The following is a 16,197-nucleotide window of genomic DNA, read 5'->3' as shown; positions in this document are numbered from 1 at the left end:
GTGTGAAGGTTGATCTCTTTCTCTCTAAGAGCTCTCTCCCTCACTCTAGAACATCAAAAAATAGCTCAAAATGGTATATAATATGTGTTTTAAACGGAATAGGGTCGGGTTAAAAGATTAGAAAATAGGAGCCCCGACACAGACTGCATAACACTTCTGCGGTCCGCAAATGGGTTGCATACTTGGCCCTCCGGAACTGGAATTTTTTGCCTCGGTCTGCGACCTCGCAGAATGCGCCGCAAAGCTCCCATCCGACAAATCATAAAGTTGGATATGCGATCAAAGCGCGGCCCGCGAAATAGTTTTGCGATCGCATAACGGGCCGCAAAAAGGACATCAAAATTGGCCAAAAAGACTGCCTCACTCTGCGGACATTCTGCGGCTGTATAGTGGGCCGCAGAAATGCCTTTTATGCAAAATTATTTTCCTTTAACTTTTTAATGTACAGTTCAATCCAAAAAAGTGAAAATTTTCAACAATCTCTAATACATAATCCTAACTTCGCACCACGAAATTCCGGGTTTTAGAAAAATTTTTACGGGGCCTTACAGTACACGTGCGGCATTTAACAATTCGCTCACGATCTTGCACAACTTGCTCACGTTCTTGCTATGCCAAGTTAGCCTTACTACACTCAAGATCGCTAAGAGAATGGTAGAAAGAACATAAGAGAATTGTTAAAGGAAGCTCTGTATTAGAGAGAACTTGAATTGTTTTCTTGGTGAATTTACAACTGAATGGCCCCCTTTATATACTAGTCTCCCGGGGGCTAGGGTGTAAATATTATTGTTATACAAGTTCTTAATATTTACAAGATAATGGCTTTCTCTAGAATTCTCTACAAGCTTAGAAGATTCCAAGAACTTCCCTAGAAAATACATAGGGATCTATATAGGGTCTTCCGAAGGAACTATCCATACTTCTCTAGAATCTTCCTACAAATGCTAGCCTTCCTCCTATGCAAGCTTCCACATGGCATTAATATATGCCAGATGGCGCCTATGTGGCATGATGACATGGCGGGTCATGACATATGTGCTCTTTCCTTTGAATTGTCATTATTAAGATATGGAAATAATTTTTGTGCGTGTCAATAATCAATCTTGCTATGAACTCTAATGATTTTTAGTTCCGACTGCTATGTCACCTTCTGATTAATTTGACAAAGTTAGGCAGGCATATTGCCATAGTGCTTACTTTTGCGCTGTTGTCAGACGTGAATTCAGAATTTTAAATCCATAAAGCGTGAATTTCTATTTTACCAACTATTCTTTTGTGACAATGAGCGTACATGTAACATAAGTAAATAATTTCAATTTTATATACATCGAGTTAGAAGTAACAATTACATATTCGCCCTGAAAATTTTAGGCATGAATTAGCACCTGTATTGGGGCTCCATGCGATGATTTGGGCTCCCATTAGCTCCTTTCATGGGCCAATTGATGTTCGAAAGTGTGTATTCGAAATTGCAGAAATAGACACTTTTTGAGGTAATTTTAAGTTTTGATCCCTGCTCGTCCATGGGCAGAATTTTAGGTCAAAAGTTAAAAATATTACCTATGAGGTAAGGAAAATGCAGAACTTATTAAATTTGAAGTTCTGCCCATGAGGCAAGAGGGAACAAAATTTCAAGACCATCCACTTTGAAGGGTATTTGTGTATTTTGCATCGGTAAATTGCTTCCTCTTGATTTTCCATCTGAAACTCGGATAGTGAAGCATATATCTAGGGGTGGGCATAGTTTGGGCAAACCCGAAATCCAAACTGAAATCCGAATATTTTGGATATTTGGTTTAGATTTTCGAATTACGGATTGGATTTCGGATTTAATTTTGTTTTTTTGGATATCGGATTTGATACTTCAGATTTTTCAATATCCGAAAATCTGAATTTTTTATATTTGTATCTAGTCCATTATTCATATGTCAAAAGTAATAAGTCTAATACTTTATCCATTGGATATTATCTCATATATTCAATACTAATTACTAAGTTACTATCAGAATACTTTCTATTTGACATAATTTTACTATTGCTACATTTTATCGGCCTTGTTAATGCCTTTGTTGTATTTTTTTGATAATAATTTTATTACTTGAATACTTTATTTGGACGAAGCAATGAGAGTGCGAAACTTTTTAGGTAACTTAACATGGATACTTTATTTAGATGTTCATTTTTGTAAGAAGAAAAAATATTTAAACTTATAGGCTCAAACTGAAAATTCGAAATATCCAATCCAAAATCGAACTTAAAAAATCCAATCCAATCTTTTTTGGATTGGATTTGGATTGTCATTTCTTTAATCAGAAATCAAATATCCAAACCGAAACTTTCATATTCATTTTGAGCTGCCCGAAAGCCCACCCCTAAGCATATCCATTTTATACGTAATTGATTGAGCTTTTGAAACGTATGATTTTAAATATGATAAAATACTTTTGTGGCTATAAAATTATGTCGCTAAGAGTAAAATGACAATATATATATATATATATATATATATATATATATATATATATATATATATATATGGAATTGAGGAAGTACCTCTCCTAGGATATAATGGAAGACTTTTTTTGGTTTGATAAGAAGGTCATGTGTTGGGGTATTTGATCTCCTTGACTTTGTAGTGTGATTGATAATCGAGAAAATTATTAGTCACACTTGTATTTGTAAGATAATTCTGGAGAAAATAAAATAACATAAACATAAATGTAAACGAAATAAAATTAAAAAAAACCAATTCGAGCCCACTGAATTCACAGTGTTTCCTTAAGGAATTTAATCCCCTCCTACTACCCAAGGTTATGGATTATTTCCTCCCAGGATAGAACAAATTACACACTGGTGTAGTGGTACTTCAAACCCCAGTGTTTCAGCGAACACAAAGTTCGGTAGCAAATCACACTTACTGTTGCTTTCTTTGAAGTTAAAATATGCAGAAGAAAGGAGAAGAACTCAGAAAATTCGTATGGAAAATCTGAGAGAATGGACTTGTATTTATAGCCAAAGTTTGGCTGAAATCTGAAGAGGTGCAACTCTTCAGAATGACTGTTTTTGCAAAACGGCCAAAGAATAAATGCCATAACATAAATGGCTATTTACTCAACAATAAAGAGGGAAAATTGAAGGGTAGTTAATTTTCTGTTACAACAATAGAAAACTGAAAATTGAATTTAATATTAATATTTTATTATTAAACCAAATATTTAATAAAATTTCTGTTAATATTTACTATTAACAAATAAATTTGGTCCAAAAATTAGTCGATCGATCAATTCGACCAAATCCAAATCTGAATCCGAAATCGAAACCGAAACCGAAGCCGAATGTCACGACCCATTTTCCATAATAGGTCATGATGGCGCCCGACACCATTGTCAGGCCAGCCAACGCGGAAGTGTAATTTAAGTCCTCATTTTTACTTTTACCAAAAACTAATTATAACAGATTTTCAAAGTTAAGTTAAGGTCAAGAGTGGCAAATAAGGTATCAAAATAGTTATACAACCCAAAAATAAATGTCTACTAACGTGTGTGTGCCAGAACCTAGTGTCACAAGCTACGGGCATCTAGTAGAATATACAACCAAAAGAATACTACACTACCCTACTGTCTGGATCAGAATAGACAGAAATAACAGTACAAAGAGAGACTTCTTCGGTTGCGGATCGACATGGAAGGAAAAGCAGCTCACCGTAGAAGTCCCAAGCCTGCTCACAACTGTGCACCAGAGAGATAACCGGATCCACCTGCCTCAGACCCTGTATATTTAAGTACAGAAGCGTAGCATGAGTACATAAACAATATGTACCCAGTGAGTGTCCCGCCTAACCTCGAAGGAGTAGAGACGAGAGGTCGACTTGACACTCACTAGGGCCAAATAATATCATAAGTTTAAGTTAACAATAAAAATCTATAACTGGCAACAGTTTACAACTAGGCATATAAATCATATTCTCGCTGAGATTCCAATTAATCATTTACTTAATTCACAATTATCAGTTCCTTTCTAGTCATGAAAGTGTAACTCTAATAGTTAACAAACTCAGGCAAAACTATAAAAGCATGCGCAAATATGCCAAGGCGACGGTCCGATCCTACAGAAATAAACTGTGCACTTGCCGAGGGTCGACGGCGCGCCTATAGATGTATTTATTCATACCGAGGCGATCGGCCCGATCCACAAATAAGTATGAATATCAAGTATACACACAAGGCATATCAATAGTCATAATTGCCAAGCAAGACTTCAACATTTATACAAGTACGTTCTTGTTCTCTTTTTTAAAATCCCTAGCATATCCTAGGTGCTCATAGTAACAAGATATTAAATAGAGTCATATGAAATAAGCATGATGTGGGTCCTAAGCTACCCGGACCATTGACATAGTAGTAGCTACGCACGGACTCTCGTCACCTAGCGCGTGCGTAGCCCCCGCATTTAGCACAATTATTCAATTATTAATCCTATGCGGACAGTTCCCCCTTACAAAGTTAGAAAGGAGACTCACCTCGCTCCAAAGCGCGCTCCCGATATCAAGAACAAGCCCAAGCTCCTAATTCGAAGACGAACGATCGCAAACTAGTTAAAATAGGTAAGAACTAGTCAATAAAGGCTTAAAAGGCCGAATTCTAACTATTTAAGTAATTTCCCAACCTTTCCCACAAGTTTCCTAAATTCCGACCCCGGGCCCACGTGCCCGGATTCCGATATTTTTCGAAATTGTTCTCTACAACCTAAGGATCAATAATATATGATTTCTAGTCCATTTCATAACAAATTCCATGTTTAAATCTTAGTTTTTGCTAAAACCCTAGGTCTAGCTCTAACCCTTGATTTTTACCAAATTTTAGTGTTTAATCTACCTAATGCTCATGTAATTTAACTTATAATGGAAGGAGATTACTTACCTTGCAATAATATGCTGAACTCTCTCTTTGGAACCACCAAAATCGCCTAAGTGTAGAGTGAAAATGATAAAATGAGGTTTGAGTTCGTATTAAATGAAGGGTCAGCTCCCAGCTATTTCTGCTTCTGCGGAGCATTTACCGCTTCTGCGGTTTTGGGCCGCTTCTGCGGTCTTGGACCAAATTGGCTGGACCGCTTCTGCGGTCAAATAGCCGCTTAAGCGGGACCGCTTCTGCGGTCTCAAGATCGCATCTGCGATTTTGCCTGAGCTGCCCCTAACCGCTTTTGCGGATTTCGGATCGCATATGCGGTATCGCTTCTATGGTCCTAGAACCGCAGATGCGGTTATGACAGAAGCAGCAGACTCAGCACTTTCTAAGTTTTTCTACTTCGCTCGAACCTCGATTATTTGACGCTCGGGGCTCCCGAGCCCCGCCCAAACATACCGACAAGTCTGAAATCACGAGGCGGACCTGCTCGAATCCTCAAAACTCCCAAAACAATGCTAATTCTTAGAATCACCCCCTAAAACCAAATGAATCAAACTATTGAATCCTTAAGTTCTAAATTCTCCTCTAACGGGTCAAAACGCCCTTAAACTATCCGGATTGACACCAAATTTTACGGGCAAGTCTTAAATGACCTTACGGACCTGTACCAAACTTCGGAGCCAAAATCCGAGCCCGATACCTATGGAATCAATGATTACTTAGTTTCTTTAATTCCCTAAAGCTTCAATTAAACAATTTTAGATAAAAATTCATTACTCGGGCTAGGGACCTCGGAATTCGATTCCGGGCATACGCCCAGGTCCCATATTTTCCCACAGACCCTCAAAAATTGCCAAATCGCGAATCCGGGTCCGTTTTCCCAAAATGTTGACCGAAGTCAAACTTGGTCTTTTTAAGAAATCTTAAAGAAGCAAATGGGCATATTTTTACTCAAAACTCTTCCAACCCCCGAACCAATCGCCTCCGCAAGTCGTAAATTAGTTAAAGCAAGTACGGGAGGCTTTATTTAGGGTAACGGGATTCAAAAAGGCAAAACGAACGGTCGGGTCATTACACCGAAGCCGAAGCCGAAGCCGAAGCCGAAGCCGAAGCCGAGCCCGAGCCGAGTGAGCGAGCGAGCGACGACGACGGCGCGAGGCTTGCCTTCTTCTCAACTCTTTATGAGCTAGAAGAAGAGCAATTGCTTATATACCCATCAAAAACATTTTCCTCTTCCCATATGGGACAATCAAGGAGGCAAACTCAAATATTACTCAAATATTTCATTTTTCCCTCCATTTCCCATTCACCCAATTTTAAGCATTAATAGCTTAAAACCCCAACAATCCCCCACATGAATGGGGAATGGCTATATCACGGAAGTATGCATGAAAAACTCTGTGATTCGCAAGCAAGGATTAATTGCATCTGGATTAGTAGGTTTTCCTTTGAACTTTCTGTAGTGAACTTATGTCGGATATACTCGATCAATTGGTAGATTTGATATCTTTGAATCGTCGAACTTTGGTGTATACCTAGACAACCACAAGTCACACAACCAACCCTTAACTGTCTTTGGTTCTCATTGTTGTGTTCGTTTCAGCCATGAACACCGCTTGGTTTCATAAGTGCATAGAGAACTGACCTTGCAAAATTCTCCTTGAAGTGGCTAACACTTCACACTTATATAGGTGATTTCTAAACGTATCATCCCGTAGATACACTATTTGATTCACCCCGTATCAAATTTAGAAATTATTAAAAAGCCTTAATGCTTTATCCTTGGTACTGAACATTGTCTCATCACGAGAATGGACCAAAAGTTCATTTGACAATGTTGAACCGTTATTAATGACATTGTTTGATCTCCTTGAACCTAGATCTTGGGATCTCCAATCTTCTAGGTAGAGTTACCGCCACTATGACTTGTTCTTGGCCGTACTCCCATTCCCCTTGATGATTTCTCAACTACCTCTCTAGTTAGACCTTTTGTAAGTGGATCCGACACATTATCACTTAACTTTACATAGTCAATCGTGATAATTCCTCTAGAGAGTAATTGTCTAACGGTTTTATGTCTTCGTCGTATATGACGAGATTTACCGTTGTACATAATGCTCCCAGCCCTTCCAATTGCCGCTTGACTATCGCAATGTATGCATATTGGTGCCAACGGTTTGGGCAAAAATGGAATATCTTCCAAGAAATTCCGGAGCCATTCAGCTTCTTCACCGGCTTTAACCAAGGCTATGAACTCAGCCTCCATTGTAGAGCGGGCAATACAAGTTTGTTTGGACGACTTCCAAGATACCGCTCCCCCACCAATAGTGAATACATATCCACTTGTGGACTTGGAATCAGGTTATCCGGTGATCCAATTTGCATCACAATATCCCTCAATAAGCGCAGGATATTCACAGTGTTTTCTTAAGGAATTTAATCCCCTCCTAGTACCCAAGGTTATGGACTCAGCCTCCATTGTAGAGCAGGCAATACAAGTTTGTTTGGACGACTTCCAAGATACCTCTCCTCCACCAATAGTGAATACATATCCACTTGTGGACTTCGATTCAGCTGAACCGGTGATCCAATTTGCATCACAGTATCCCTCAATGACTGCAGGATATTTACTGTAGTGCAAAGCAAAGTCCTGGGTATGTACTAAATACCCCAAAACTCGTTTCATGGCCATCCAATGAGATTGACCTGGATTGCTCGTATATCGACTCAATTTACTTATAGCACAAGCTATATCTGGTCGTGTACAATTCATGATGTACATTAAGCAACCCAACACACGAGCATAATCCAATTGTGATATGCTTTGGCCTTTGTTCTTTGCTAATGCAAGATTCACGTCAATTGGAGTCTTTGCAACTTTAAAGCCCAAGTGCTTGAATTTTTCAAGTACTGTCTTAATATAATGAGATTGTGACAATGCCAGACCTTGAGAAGTCTTATGAATGTTAATTCCCAGAATTAAATCAGCAACTCCCAAGTCTTTCATATCAAACTTGCCAGTTAGCATGCGCTTAGTCGCATTTATGTTGGCAATGTCATTACTCATTATCAGCATATCATCCATATATAAGCAAATAATGACTATGTGATTTGGAACATTTTTAATGTACACACATTTATCACATTCATTTATTTTAAAACCATTTGACAATATTGTTTGGTCAAATTTCGCATGCCATTGTTTGGGTGCTTGTTTTAGTCGCTAAAGGGACTTAACAAGTCTACATACCTTCTTTTCTTTACCTGGAACCACAAACCCTTCAGGTTGTTCCATGTAGATTTCTTCCTCCAACTATCCATTTAAGAAGGCCGTCTTAACATCCATTTGATGAATTTCAAGACCATAAACTACAGCTAACGCTACTAACGTTCGTATGGATGTAATTCTTGTAACTGAAGAGTATGTATCGAAATAGTCAAGACCTTCTCATTGTCTATACCCTTTGATCACAAGTCTTGCCTTAAATTTGTCAATAGTGCCATCATCTTTCATTTTCCTCTTAAAGATCCATTTAGAACCCAACGGTTTATTTCCAGGAGGAAGATCAACCAATTCACATGTATGGTTATTCAGTATGGATTTTATTTCACTATTGACTGCCTCTTTCCAAAACAATGATTCCGAAGAAGACATAGCTTCTTTAAATGTTTGAGGCTCATTTTCCAAAAAGAAAGTCACAAAATCTGGTCCAAATGAAGTGGACGTTCTTTGACGTTTACTACGTCTTGAATCCTCCTGATTAAGTGTACTTTCTTTAGTTTCTTCCCAAGGTCGTTTAGATCCTTCACCAATCGACTCACATTCCTTTTTATACGGATATATATTTTCAAAGAACTCAGCATTATCTGATTCTATAACTGTATTATGATGAATGTCGGGATTTTCTGATTTATGAACCAGAAATCGATATGCTTTACTATTAGCCGCATATCCTATGAAAACACAATCAACGGTTTTCCGTCCTATTTTTATGCTTTTGGGTTTAGGAACTTGCACTTTTGCCTAACACCCCCACACTTTAAAATAATTCAAGTTGGGCTTCCTTCCTTTCCATTTTTCATATGGAATGGATTGTGTTTTGCTCTGGGGCACTCGATTTAATATTCGATTAGCCGTAAGAACGGCTTACCCCCACAAGTTCTGTGGCAAACCAGAACTTATCAACAATGAGTTCATCATCTCCTTTAATGTACGATTCTTTCTTTTCGCAATCCTATTGGATTGGGGCGTGTAAGGGGCCGTTGTTTGATGAATAATTCCATATTCTAAACATGTTTCTTCAAAAGGAGATTCATATTCACCACCCCTATCACTTCTTATCATTTTGATTTTCTTATTAGGCTGCGTTTCAACTTCATTTTTGTATTGCTTGAATGCGTCTATTGCTTCATCTTTACTATTAAGTAAGTAAACATAGCAATATCGAGTACTATTGTCAATAAAGGTTATGAAATACTTCTTTCCACCGCGAGATGGTATTCTTCATGTCATAAATATCTGTGTGAATTAAGTCTAAAAGATTTGAATTCCTTTCAACTGACTTATAAGGATGTTTAACATTCTTGGATTCCACATACTTGACATTTTGATTTGTCGCATTCTAACTTAGGCAATACTTCCAAATTAATTATTTTCCGCAAGGTTTTGTAATTGACATGACCCAAACGTATATGCCATAATTCATTTGACTCAAGTAAGTAAGACGAAGCTGAAATTTTATTATTATTTTCAACAACCATTACATTCAGCTTGAAAAGGCCCTCGGTGATGTAACCTTTTCCAACAAACATCTCGTTCTTACTTATTACAACCTTATCGGATACAAATACACATTTAAAACCATTCTTAACAAGAAGTCCAGCAGAGACTAAATTCTTCCTAATCTCGGGAACATGAAGGACGTTGTTCAAAGTCACCACTTTGCCGGAAGTCATTTTGAGAAATATCTTCCCACATCCTTCAATCTTGGCCTTTGCAGCATTTCCCATAGAAAGCGCCTCATCGGGTCCAACAGGAGCATAAGTAGCAAAAACTTCTCTAATAGCACAACACATGGCGTGTGGCTACAGAATCAATCCACCACTTTTTAGGAATGCCCACCAAGTTGCATTCGGAAAGCATGGCACACAAGTCATCAACATCATCATGCTTTTCAAACATGTTTGCTTGACCCTTCTTCTTATCTTTCTTCGGAGCACGACACTCCGTAGATTTGTGTCTGGCTTTTCCACATGTGACGACCCGACCCGTCGTCTCTGGAGCTGCCGCCCCGTTTCCCCCATTTTATGCTTCTTCATGTTTCACTATCAGTATTTGGTGTGTTATAATTGATTCGGATTGGTTTCGGTAGCAAATGAGACACCTAGTCTCTTTCAAGAAGGCTTAAGTTGGAAAAGTCAACCGGACATTGACTAATGAGTTAGAGGGATCGGATGTGATTTTCGGTGATTCGGTTAGCTTCGAGGGATGATTTGTGACTTAGGAGTGCGATCGGGATTGATTTTGGAGGTCCGGTGTAGAATTAGGCTTGAATTGGCGAAGTTAGTATATTGGCGAATTCCGGTTGATAGATGAGATTTTGATCCGAGGGTCGGAATAGAATTCCAAGAGTTGCAGTAGTTCCGTTAGGTGATTTTGGATGTGTGTGCAAAATTTCAGTCCATTCGGAGGCGTTTTGGTCGGGTTTTTGATCGAATGCGTAATTCGGAAGTTTTTAAGAAACTTAGGCTTGAATCCGATGTGATTTAATGGTGTTAGCGTTGTTAGATGTGTTTTGAGGATTGGAACAAGTTTGAATGAGGTGTTAGGATGTGTTGGTATTTTTGGTTGAGGTCCCGGGGGCCTCGGGGTGAATTCGAGTGGTTAAACGAGAGCTTTTGGAAGTTGCTTCAGGTCTGAGATTTCTGTCATTTGGTATTTCCGCTTCTGCGGAAATGAACCGCAGAAGCGGTTCCGCAGAAGCGATCTTGTGTTGAATTGATGAGTTCCGCATAAGCGGACCCCTTTTTCGTATCAGCGGGTCCGCAGGTGCGAGTGAATAACCGCAGAAGCGGTGAGGAGGCCTGGGCGCCGGTTCCGCAGAAGCGATTGTCTAACCGCAGAAGCAGTATCGCTTATGCGTTTGTGTAACCGCAGAAGCGGTTGAGCTCGAGTTTGGAATTTCCGCAGAAGCGGAAGAAGAGTCGCGGAAGCGGTCCCGCATAAGCAGGAAAGGGACCGCAAAAGCGAAAAGAGCTGGGCAGATTTATATTATTTCCTCCGCGAGCTAGGTCTTATTTTCACCATTGTTGAGCAACCTTGGGAGCTTTTTGACGAGGATTAAGGAGGGTTTCAACGGGAATTGATTGGAGGTGAGTCTCGTGACCTAGAATCATCATTTTTTTGAAGAATCAACACCTAAATTCATGGAAATTTGATTAAAAATGGAAGAACTAGGGCTTGACTTTTGAAATGGAAATTTGGAGTTTGAGGGAGCATTGGAGCTCGGATTTTGGTAAATTTGATATGTATGGACTCGTGGCGAGGTAAGGAATCCATTGATGTTAATTTTATAATTTTTCGAGAAGTGGGCTCGGGGCTCGGGTTTTGCTAGTTTCGAGATTGTTGCTATTTTTTTCGATTGTTTTCGATTGGGTATTGTTCCCTTAGCATATTGTGATGTATTCGCTCTGATTTTGGTTAGATTCGACGCGCGTGGAGGCCGATTTGATGGGGCAAGGGCGTCGCGAGCTAGAGATTTCACCGGTTCGAGGTGAGTAATGATTGTAAATGATATCCTGAGGGTTTGAAACCCCGGATTTGCACGCCGTAGTGCTATATTGAGGTGACTTGCACGCCAGATAGCGAGCGTGGGGTAGAGCACCGTTGGGGATTGTGACTTGGTCCGTCCCGATTGTTGATTTTACCGCGTATTTGATTGAAACTTATTTGATATTATCATGACTTGGGCTGATTGCCATACTTGGGGCTTATTGCCGACTGTTTAAAATCCTTGTGAGCTATCATCACTGTTTTCCTCACTATTTGAAAAATATTATTTGAACTCAGTCCATTTGAATTACATTGTGTCATGAACTCAGCTATATTTTTACTCAACCTTGAGTTTTAACTGATGTTTGAACTATTGTTTGAGCTGAGCATTATTGTCTTTACTGATGCCTGAGGGGCTTATGATTATTTTTGGACTGATTGAGGCCGAGGGCCATATGTGAGGATATGTCGAGTGATGTGAGGAGGCTTTCAGGCCTCGAGTGATATGTGAGGAGGCTTTCAGGCCTCGAGTGATATGTGAGGAGGCTTTCAGGCCTCGAGTGATATGTGAGGAGGCTTTCAGGCCTCGAGTGATATGTGAGGAGGCTTTCAGGCCTCGAGTGTATTGTGAGAAGGCTTTCAGGCCTCATGTTGATATGTTCAGGCTTTCAGGCCTTATGATGATATAGCGCTTGGGCTGTAGGAGCCCCTCCGGAGTCTGCACACCTACAGTGAGCGCGGGTACCTATTTAGAATTGGACAGTGGTAACAATGACACTGTCATACGTGTTTTGGTCAGGTAACAATGACTGACCAGTCAGGTAACAATGGCTGACCTGTGGTAACAATGGCACTGTAATACGCATTTTGGTGAGGTAACAATGGCTGACCGGTCAGGTAACAATGACTGACCAGGAACATAAATCATGCCCGAGGGGCCGGTACTGTTTTGAGATATTGCCCGAGGGGCGAACTTTTATGTGCTCATCTTGCATACTTATTTGCCTCTTTACTTGTTATACCGTGGTATTTGTGCCCGAGGGGCGGATTTTCTGTGCGTATCAGCACTAACTGTTTTGAAATCGTTTTCGTAATCACTGAAAAGATCATTTTTTTAAAGGAGATTTGAACTGAGCCAAGGTATTTCTAAAGATTTCACAGATTTCACTGTTTTTCTCAGAAAATTTCACCCGGCTTCTGTATAGCATGTTGGTTGCTTTACGTGATTTCTTGCTGCTCAGTTATTATTTACTTTTATTACTCACTGAGTTGGAGTACTCACTTTACTCCCTGCACCTCGCGTGCAGATGCAGGTATTGTTCACCCGGTAAAGGGTTTTGAGCTGGTTGAAGGTATTGCTATCGTAGCTGAGCAGAGTGACCGCCAGCGTTCGCGGCACCGGATTACTTCCTTTGGTTCTAAATTTTATCCCGTATATTTATTGGCCTGTAGTTGTGTTAAGATTTCCTTAGATGCTCGTGACTTGTGACACCCCGGTCGGGTAGTAATTAACAGTTTCTAATGCCATTATGTTATCTTCTATTCATTTATGTTTAATAATTGTTAGTGAAAAGATTTGGGTTAGTTGGCTGGCCTTGTCTTCACGAGAGGCGCCATCACGACCGGGTATGGGAATTGGGTCGTGACACCACAGTTGTAGCAATTTCCACTGAACCGCTTCTTGCTTGGGTTGTATTTCGGTCCAGAAGCCTTCTTTCTCTTTTTTTTCTCTTCAACATTATTTGCACCCATTATTGTTGAGTTTCCACGGCTTCTCTTGTCAGCAACTTTATTGTCCTCTTCGATTCTCAACCGAACAATGAGATCTTCAAGGGACATTTCCTTGTGTTTGTGTTTCAAATAATTTTTGAAGTCGTTCCACAACGGAGGCAACTTCTCAATCATCGCTGCTACTTGGAATGCTTCATTGATGACAAGACCTTCAATGAAAATTCTGTTAGTAAACATAATAAAATTAATACTACCAACACTAGTATTAATTCTACTTATACCTTCATCAAGGAGATCGTGAATAATCACTTGCAATTCCTGGACTTGGGTAATAACTGACTTGCTATCTACCATTTTGTAGTCCAAAAGTTTTGCAGCAACGAACTTTTTCAACCCGGCATCTTCAGTTTTGTATTTCTTTTCAAGCGCAATCCACAGTTCTTTTGATGTTTCCACGCCACTATAGACGTTATACAACGCATCCTCCAGCCCGCTTAGAATATAATTCTTGCACAAAATATCTGAATGCTTCCACGCCTCAATCACGAGAAAGCGTTCAGTCTCTGGAGTTTCATCGGACAGCACAGGAACATCTTCCTTGATGAACTTCTGGAGACTTAGAGTAGTCAAGTAGAAGAACCTCTTTTGCTGCCAGCGCTTGAAATCAATCCCAAAAATTTTTTCGGGTTTCTCCGCCTGTGCCGATGCTGCCGGTGTTGTTCGACTCGTTGAGGCATTGGCAGTTACCATCGGAACAGCTTGGTTTCCGTTGTCATTCGTCATTTCTGTAAAAGAATGACACAAACGTTAAAATCACGTAGATTTTAATCTCCAATAGAGTACAAAACCACAAAGGTTTTACTCTCCAGAAACAGTGAGTATAACACAAATACATAAAATATGTTAAATTCCTTAAGCTTGTTAGTAATCCGTATTTGTAAAACAATTCTAGAGAAAATAAAATAACATAAACAGAAATGTAAACAAAATAAATAAATAAAACCAATTCGAGCCCACTGAATTCACAGTGTTTCCTTAAGGAATTTAATCCCCTCTTAGTACCCAAGGTTATGGATTATTTCCTCCCAGGATAGAACGATTTACACACTGGTGTAGTGGTACTTCAAACCCCAGTGTTTCGGCGAACACAAAGTTCGGTAGCAAATCACACTTACTGTTGCTTCTTTGAAGTTAAAATATGCAGAAGAAAGGAGAAGAACTCAAAAAATTCGTATGAAAATCTGAGAGAATGGACTTGTATTTATAGCCAAAGTTGGGCTGAAATCTGAAGAGGTGCAACTCTTCAGAATGACTGTTTTTGCAAAATGGCCAAAGAATAAATGCCATAACATAAATGGCTTTTTACTCAACAATATTGAAGGGTAGCTAATTTTCTGTTACAAAAACAGAAAATTAAAAATTGGATAACTGAATGGGAATTAATATTAATATTGATTTAACATTAATATTTTGTTATTAAACCAAATATTTCATAACATTTCTGTTAATATTTACTATTAACAAATAAATTTGGTCCAAAAATTAATCAATCGATCGATCATTTGACCAAATCCAAATCCAAATCCGAATCCGAATCTGAATCCTAAGCCGAAGCCGAAGCCGAGCCGAGCCGAGCAAGCAAGCGATGACGATGACGACGACGGTGCGAGGCTTGCCTTCTTCTCAACTCTTTATGAGCTAGAAGAAGAGCATTTGCTTATATACCCATCAAAAACCTTTTCCTCTTCCCATATGGGACAATCAAGGAGGGAAACTCAAATATTACTCAAATATTTCATTTTTCCCTCCATTTCCCACTCACCCTATTTTAAGCATTAATAGCATAAAAACCCAACAATCCCCCACATGAATGGAGAATGGCTATATCACGGAAGTAAAAAAACTGTGTGATTCGCAAGCAAGGATTAATTACATATGGATAAGTAGGTTTCCCTTTGAACTTTCCGTAGCGAACTTATGTCGGATATACTCGATCAATCGGTAGATTTGATATCTTTGAACCGTCGAACATTGGTGTATACATAGACAACCACAAGTCACACAACCAACCCTTAACCGTCTTTGGTTCTTATTGTTGTGTCCGTTTTCAGCCATGAACACCGCCTGGTTTCATAAGTGCATAGAGAACTGGCCTTGCGAAATTCTCCTTGAAGCGGCTAACACTTCACACTTACATAGGTGATTACTAAACGTGTCATGCCGTAGATACACTATTTGATATACCCCGTATCAAATTAAGAAATACTTAAAAAGCCTTAATGCTTTATCCTTGGTACTGAACATTGTCTCATCACGAGAATGGACCAAAAGTTTAGTTGACAATGTTGAACCGTCATTAATGACTTTGTTTGATCTCCTTGAACCTAATTCTTGGGACTCCAGTCTTCTAGGTAGAGTTACCGCCACTATGACTTGTTCTTGGCCATAGTCCCATTCCCCTTGATGATTTCTCAACTACCTCTCTTGTTAGGCCTTTTGTAAGTGGATCCGACACATTATCACTTGACATTACATAGTCAATCGTGATAATTCCTCTAGAGAGTAATTGTCTAACGGTTTTATGTCTTCGTCGTATATGACGAGGTTTACCGTTATACATAACGCTCTCAGCCCTTCCAACTGCCGCTTGACTATCGCAATGTATGCATATTGGTGCCAACAGTTTGGGCCAAAATGGAATATCTTCCAAGAAATTACGGATCCATTCAGCTTCTTCACCGGCTTTATCCAAGGCTATGAACTCAGCCTCCATTGTAGAGCGGGCAA

This window comes from Nicotiana attenuata, unplaced genomic scaffold (assembly GCF_001879085.1).
Source record: "Nicotiana attenuata strain UT unplaced genomic scaffold, NIATTr2, whole genome shotgun sequence".
NCBI classification, from domain to species: domain Eukaryota; kingdom Viridiplantae; phylum Streptophyta; class Magnoliopsida; order Solanales; family Solanaceae; genus Nicotiana; species Nicotiana attenuata.
This window is presented reverse-complemented; position numbering follows the sequence as displayed.